The 8,001-nt window shown below is 42.6% G+C and overlaps 1 non-coding gene across 1 annotated transcript; it reads right to left on the bottom strand.

The window, feature by feature from the left end:
* Nucleotides 1-7,306: 7,306 nt before the first annotated feature.
* Nucleotides 7,307-7,413, bottom strand: LOC120264094. The gene has a single exon (XR_005537272.1). It is a non-coding gene; the product is annotated as a small nucleolar RNA R71 (small nucleolar RNA).
* Between the last annotated feature and the right edge of the window lie 588 nt (nucleotides 7,414-8,001).

Below are 8,001 nucleotides of genomic sequence, written 5' to 3'. Positions count from 1 at the left end.
TGCACCCATAATAGAGTGAATGGTCTAAGGGATGAACTTCCGCTGGGGCTTAGTTGCACGTGCAACGGAGTGAAGCGTTGAGGTGATCTTAGTATCTAGGGCTTAATTGTGGTTAGGGACCTTCCACCTGGACCAAAGGGCTAGGTCTATAATTAGGAAGAGATTTATCACTTGGAATCGCTAGAGCTCATTGCAACTCTATGCGAGTGCGAGGTGTTGAGATTGTTCAATTTCTCCTCCAGGACATGTATAGAGTTAGGCATAGTTGACCTTAGATTTGGGACTATGTAATTAAGGATTTCCACGACTCACCATTGCATTGATTACGAAGCATAATAGAGGGTTCTTGCACTTGAAACAATTATCCTAGGCGGAGCATTATCCGGGTACCCCATCTTTATCGATTGCCTTATCCCCTTCTTTACTTTTGCTCTCTTACTTGTTGCTTTTATTGTTGAGAATTGAATCATTATCACACTCATTATCATTGATCTTTTACATAGGTAAAAATCGAATTAAGTATTTTTATTCCTTACTCCCTGTGGATTCGATACCCGCTCTCCCGGGATTATTACTTCGACAAACCCGTGCACTTGCGGGATATACGCAAGGGGACCTTGTCGGAGTGGCCGCGTCTTCTCCAAAGATCTCCTTGTTAAGCCTAGGGCACACCTCGCTGGATCGGTACCGACGAAAGCTACCCCAATAACTCTCTTCCATAGAAAATATGATGTTGAAGGCCGTAAACCCCTCCAAAAACATAGCCAAAGGCTCTCGAAACCCTAGCCATGGCCACCTCCAAAGGTAGAGAAAAGATAGCTAAAAGATGGAAAGAAGGATTTTGAAATCGTGCTGAAATTGTGACTTAAATCGGGTTGGAATCGGTCATCCACACCTGCGTGTGGAATTTCCACATGGGCATGTGGAATTTCCACATGCCCGTGAGAATCTCCAGAAAATTGATTTTCTACGGCGTGTAAATAATAATTGCTACCGTAAATTAGTACAGTAACCTGCTACAGTACTCTGTCAAAATACTCCCGAATCCACACTCTTCATCGAGGCAACATAAACGAGCACATGTCTACGCTGTAGATTGTGTTGCATCTTCAAATAAAAGTACATTTGACGACAATCTTGCTAGCTTTTGATAAGTGCTTGTGTGTTAAGAATGCAAAGTGTTCTTTCCTTACAATGAGCATTACTTTTATCAGATTTAAGCGTTAATACATATGTATTTGTGTTCTTTTGCCCATGTAGGGATTATGAAGCTATGATTTGAGAAAAAAAAGCCAAAAGTAGATCGTAAATGCACTATTTGGTGGAATCTTTGGAAGGAACAAACACGAAGACATAAGTGGGGCTATAAGATATGTGAATATGTGCCAACCTCCATGTATTCAAGCCATTACAATGAGTGGGAGGGCCTGAAGGTAGTCATATTTGCATATCCCGACTTGTGCATCGATAGCAAGATTTTCACCAACGAGGCTTTTGATTAAAGAAGAGTTGCGATCTACGAGCATAAACGTATGCCCGTTTATCTTACCTCGATGAAAAGTGTGGAATTGGGAGTGTTTCGGCTGAGTATTGTAGCAGGTATTGTAGTAAATCATCTGCAGCAAGACACTGTAGTAGTTACTGTTCATAGCCGGCCAAAAATCATATTTCCAGAGAATCTACAAGAGCGTGTGGAAATTCCACAGGCCCGTGGGGCAGATCCACAAGGGCATGGGGATGCCCGATTCTAGCCCTATTTAAGCCGCGATTCAACCCGATTTTGGGAATCTTCTTTCCCCCTTCTCTCAAACTTTTCTCCATCTTTTGAGAGGTCGTCGGCTAGGTTTTGAGAGGCTTTTGGCACTTCTTTGAAGTGGTTCTCCGGATTCGACACCGCACTTCGCTTGTAAGAACGTTATTAGGGGATCTTTCATCGGTATTGATCCGGCGAGGTGTTATTGTTGATTGTATTGTTCTCTATGGAGAGCTAAACCCCCTAGTGGGTACCTGGATTTTGTGAACCCTATGATGTTATTGTTTCTTTGACCTTCTATTATGCTTTCCAAAATTGATGTTTTTAATTAAGTTCCAATCTTGAATGCTTGTTGAATGATTTCTCCCCCTAGAATGACACTAGGGCTGAGAGTCAATATTGATAATCTTTGTAGATGGGTCACACGACATGAGGGTTATATAAAGCTAGATTGGAGAGGGTTGAGAGAGTGAGTCGAGAGGTAGCGAAGCGTCCCCTTTTTCCTCCGGTGTGATTTATCCTACCTCTATTTCCTAGAGCTCTTTGCGGTTACAATAGAGTGAAGTGCTAAGAGATGAACTCGGCTTGGGCTTAGTTGCTCGAGCAACAGAGTGAAGCATTGAAGTGACTTTAGTATCTGGGGCTTAATTATAACTAGGGCTCTTTCGCCTGGACCAAAGTGTTAGATCTATACATAGGAATAGGGTTTATCACTTGGAATCCCTAGAACTCCATGCAACTTTGTGTAGTGTGAGGTGTTGAGACTGAGCGATTTCTCCATCGGGATATAGTGTAAGGTTACTCACTGACAACGCCCCTTGCGTGTTAACCGCAAGTGCAAGGGTTTATCGAGTAATAAATTCCCAGGTGAGTAGGTATCGTATCCACAGGGAGTAGGGAGTAAAAATACTTAAATTGCTACTTAACCAAGTGAAGATGAACAATGATTGTGTTGATAAGGTGTGGTGTAAACAAGAGTAAAAGAAACAAAAAAAAGAATCATAAGTAGGTGAGAGATAAGGCAATCGATAGAAGTGGGGTACTTGGATATTGTTAAGCCTAAGATAATAGTTTCAAGTGCAATACCAACTATTATGCTTCCTAACTAATGCACTAATGAGTGGTGGAGATCCTAAGATACATGGTCCCAAATCTAAGGTCAACCATGACTAACTCTACACCAAGTCCCGGTGGAGAAATCGATCAGTCTCAACACCTCGCACTGTGTAAAATTGCAAGACGCTTTAGGGATTCCAAGTGATAAACCCTATTCCTATGTGTAGACCTAACCCTTTGGTCTAGGCGGAACGTCTCTAGTCATAATTAAGCCCTAGGTGCTAAAATCACTTCAACGCTTCACTCCGTTGCCTTTGCAACTAAGCCCCAGCGGAAGGTTATCCCTTAGCCCGTTCACTCTACTATAACCACAAAGAACTCTTGGAACATGAAGATAGAGTAAATCAAATCGAAGGGGAAATGGGATGCTTTGCTACCTCTCGACTCACCCTCTCAACCCTCTCCAATCTAGCTTTGTCTAACTCTCATGGCATGTCACCCATCCACAAAGGTTACCAATATAGACTCTCAACCCTAGTGTCACTCTAAGAGAGAAATCATTCAACAAGCATTCAAGATTGGAACTCAATTAAAACATCAATTAAGGAAACCATAATAAAAGGTTTAAAGAAACAATATCATCCTAGGGTTCACAAATCCAAGTACCCACTAGGGGGTTTAGCTCTCCATGGAGCTAGTTATAAACAACAATGAAATTGAATGTAAAAACAAGTAATCCATAGAAAAACCCCCCCGATGTTCGTGTTGATGGTCTTGTAGGGTAGTTGAGTCTTCTCCAAAGGTTCCCTTGGCCGGCCTAGGGCACACCTCGCCGGACCTATGCCGATGAAAGCTCCCCCAATAACTTTCTTCCAAGCGAATCATGATATTGAATACTTCAAACCACTCCTAAAACGTCCCAAAAGCCTCTTGAAACTCTAGCCGACGGTCTCCCAAACGATAGGGAAAAGTGGAAGAGAAGAGGTGAAAAAGATCCCGGAAATCGAGCTAAATCGCAGCCTAAATAGGGCTGGAATCGGGCATCCACACGGCCTTGTGGATGTTTCCCACAGGCCTGTGGAATTTCCACACAGGCATGGGGAATTTCCACATGCCCATGTGGATTCTCTGGAAATCTCATTTTCGGCCGGCTATGAACAGTAACTACTATAGTAGTCTGCCAGAACACTCTCAATTCCACACTCTTCATCGAGGTAACATAAACAGGCACACATTTATGCTGTAGATCGCACGTCTTCTTTAATCAAAAGCTTCATTAGCGGAGATCTTGTCATCAATGCACGAGTCATGATATGCAAATGTGACTGCCCTTGTGCCCCTCCAATCAATTGTAGTGACTTGAATTCATGGAGGTTGGCACACATTCACGTATCTTGGAGTTCCACTTGTGTCTTCGCTTTTGTTCCTTCCAAGATTCCACCAAACAATGAGATTATGATCTACTTTTGGCTTCTTTTCTCAATACTTACTATCGCAACCCTATATGCATGAAAGTAACACAAATGCATAAGTATTAGCGCTAAACCCTGATAAAAGTAGTGCTCATCATAAGGAAAGAACACTTTGCATTCTTATCACACAAGCACTTATCAATTACGGGTTGACCTTAGGTTTGGGATCATGTGCGTTAGGATTTCCACGACTCATTAAGCATTAATTAGGAAGTATAATGGTAGGTCTTGCACTTGAAGCATAAGTCATAGGGGGAGCATTGTCCGAGTACCCCACTTCTATCGATTGCCTTACCTCTCACTTACTTGTGCCTCTCATTCTTGTTTCTTTTATTTCTGTTTACATCACATCTTATCAACACAATCATTATTCATTATCACTTGGTTAAGTAGCAATTTAGGTATTTTTATTCCCTACTCTCTGTGGATAAGATACCCCACTCACTTGGGATTTATTACTTCCACAAACCCGTGCACTTACGGGTCACACGCAAGGGGTGTTGTCAACTTTTTGGCGCGGTTGCAGGGGAGTAGGCGTTTAGAGATACTTTGCACTTTGCTATCTTAACTATTTATTTATTCATTATATTGTATATCTTCTTATTCTACCATCGTTCTAATTTTGTTTTCTTTATTTTGGTGTAGCTCTAGCTTATGACCTGAGGGAACCCTTCTATATTAATTGAAGGTGATCCCGAACTTGAATGTACACTCAGAAGAAGGGGTAAAGAACCTGTGTAAGAACCGTCGAATCTAGATGAAGTGGAAGTTGAAGGATCTGATAACATGGTAGAACAGAATGAACAATAGAGAACACTTTCTAACTATGCCAGACTATCAGTATTAGGGACACAATCTAGCATTATTCGACCCCTGATTATAGCTCCGAATTTTGACTTGAAGCTGGCATTCATCACGCAATTCAATGGTTTGGCCGATGAGGATCCAAACAACCATATTGAGAACTTCTTAGAAGTTTATGACAATCTGAAGATCAACGGTGTTACAAATAATGCTATAAGATTGAGGGCTTTCCTATTCTCTCTTAAAGGAAGAGCAAAGTAGTGTGATAAGTGTTTGTGCGATATGAATACGAAGCGTTCATTCCTTATGTTGAGCATTACTTTTCTCAGGTTTTTACACTAATATGTGTGTTTTTATGTTACTTTCGTGCAGGTAGGGTTGTGAGGCCAAGTATGAAGGAAAGAAGCCAATGTGGATTACAATGCACCGATTTTGGAGGGAATCTTGCTAAGGTTCAAACGCGAAGACATAGGTCGATGTGAGATGCTAGAGTGTGTGCCAACCTCCTCGTATTCGAGTTTGGCACATCCATTTGGAGGGGCACAAAGGCAGTCACACTCGAGCATTCCGACTTATGCACATAGAACAAGAGCTCCACCAACGTACCTATCATTGAAGAAGCAAGTGATCCACAACGTGAACGTGTGCCCGTTTGCGTTACTCCGATGAAAGTATGGATTCGGGAAGCTATTCAGGCCAGATACTGTAGCAAAGCAATGTAGCAACATGGTAGCAAGTATTGTAACAGCACTGTTCACAGCCAGCCTAGAAAATAGGAGTTCAGAGGATCCGCACGGGCGTATGGAAATTATCCACGCCCATGTGGAAATTTCGCACGGGCGCGTGAAGCATCCACGTCCGTGTAGTCGCTCGATTCCAGCCCTATTTAAAGCCGAATCAGCCCCAATTTTAGTATTCTTTTCTCTATCTTTTCCGCAACTTGAGAGAGGGCTTCGGCTAGGGTTTTGAGGGGTATTGGCTAGGTTTTTGGGGAGGTTCTATGGCTCTGACATCGCGCATCGTTTGGAAGAAGGTTATTGGGAGAGATTTCGTCGGCACCGATCCGGCGAGGTGTATCCTAGGCCAAACAAAGGATCCCATGCGACGAGTAGAGGACTCTCCACAAGATCATCGACACAACCATCGAGGGGGTTTCTTTATGGATTCATTGCTTTTTCATTCTATTTCTTTAATTGTACTTAGCTCCATGGAGGGCTAAACCCCTAGTGCGTACTTGGGTATTTGTGAACCCTAGGATGTATTCGTTTCTTTGAATCTCTTTATTATGCTTTCAATAAATTGATGTTTATTGTGAGTTCCAACCTTGAATACTTGATTGTATGAACATTTCCCCTAGAGTGACACTAGGGTTGAGAGTTCTTGTTGGTAACCTTGTGAGTGAGTGACACACCACGAGTGTTAGACAAAGCTAGGTTGGAGAGGGTTGAGAGGGTGAGTCGAGAGGTACAGGAGCGTCGCCTTTCCCCTCCGACGTGATAGATTCTACCTCCGCTCCTCGAGTTCTTTGCGATCATCATAGAGTGAATGGTCTAAGGGATGAACTTCCGTTGGGGCTTAGTTGCACGTGCAACGGAGTGAAGCGTTGAGGTGATCTTAGTATCTAGGGCTCAATTGTGGTTAGGGACCTTCCACCTGGACCAAAGGGTTAGGTCTATAATTAAGAAGAGATTTATCACTTGGAATCCCTAGAGCTCATTGCAACTCTATACGATTTCTCCTCCGGGACATGTATAGAGTTAGGCATGGTTGACCTTAGATTTAGGACTATGTAATTAAGGATTTCCATGACTCACCATTGCATTGATTAGGAAGCATAATAGAGGGTTCTTGCACTTGAAACAATTATCCTAGGCGGAGCATTATCCGGGTACCCCATCTTTATCGATTGCCTTATCCCCTTCTTTACTTTTGCTCTTTTATTTGTTGCTTTTATTGTTGAGAATTGAATCATTGTCACACTCATCATCATTAATCTTTCACATACCTAAGAATTGAATTAAGTCTTTTTATTTCGTACTCCCTATGGATTCGATACCTGCTCACCCGGGATTATTACTTCGACAAACCCGTGTACTTGCGGGATATACGCAAGGGGACCTTGTCATAGTGGTTACATTCTTTACCACAAATATCCATCACGACATGGAATGAAATGGTCGAAGCTTTTCTTGCAAGGTACTTTCCTCCGGGGAAATCGGCAAAGCTTCATAATGAAATATCATCATTTGTTCAGATGGAGCTTGAATCCTTGTTTGAGACATGGGGGCAATTCAAGGATCTTTTGCGAAAGTGCCCATAGCATGGATTCCCCGAATGGATGATTATTCAGACTTTTTACAACGGGTTGAATCTAAGTATAAGACAACTTCTAGATACCGCCGCAGGAGGTACAATGGGGAACAAGACCCCTGAAGTAGCCCGACAGTTGGTAGAGGAAATGGCCATGAATAGCTACCAATGGAATGCAAGGAAAAAGAAGAAAATAGTCGGACTCCATGAAATTAATGCGGTGACATCCTTAGCAGCCCAAGTAGAGGCATTGAGCAAAAAATTGGATATATTGACTTCACCAAGGGTGGCCGCTATCACAAGTTGTGATGGTTGTGGGGGTTCACATATGCCGTCTAATTGTCCTATTTTGATTGTTACTTCAGCCCCGACTAAACAAGTAGACTTTGTGGGTAATTCGGGAAGGGTACAAGGTAATCCTTATAGCAACACCTACAACCAAGGGTGGAGGACCCACCCTAATTTCTCATGCAGTAACCAAGGGCAGTAAAAGGCCATAGCACCACCGGGTTTTCAACAACAACAAGCCCCAAACATGGAGAATAGAGTTTCAGGCTTGGAGATCCGGATGTCCGATTTAGAGAAAGCCTTGACTAGATTTGTGCC

This window comes from Dioscorea cayenensis, chromosome 6 (genome assembly GCF_009730915.1).
Source record: "Dioscorea cayenensis subsp. rotundata cultivar TDr96_F1 chromosome 6, TDr96_F1_v2_PseudoChromosome.rev07_lg8_w22 25.fasta, whole genome shotgun sequence".
Taxonomy (NCBI): domain Eukaryota; kingdom Viridiplantae; phylum Streptophyta; class Magnoliopsida; order Dioscoreales; family Dioscoreaceae; genus Dioscorea; species Dioscorea cayenensis.
This window is presented reverse-complemented; position numbering and strand designations above follow the sequence as displayed.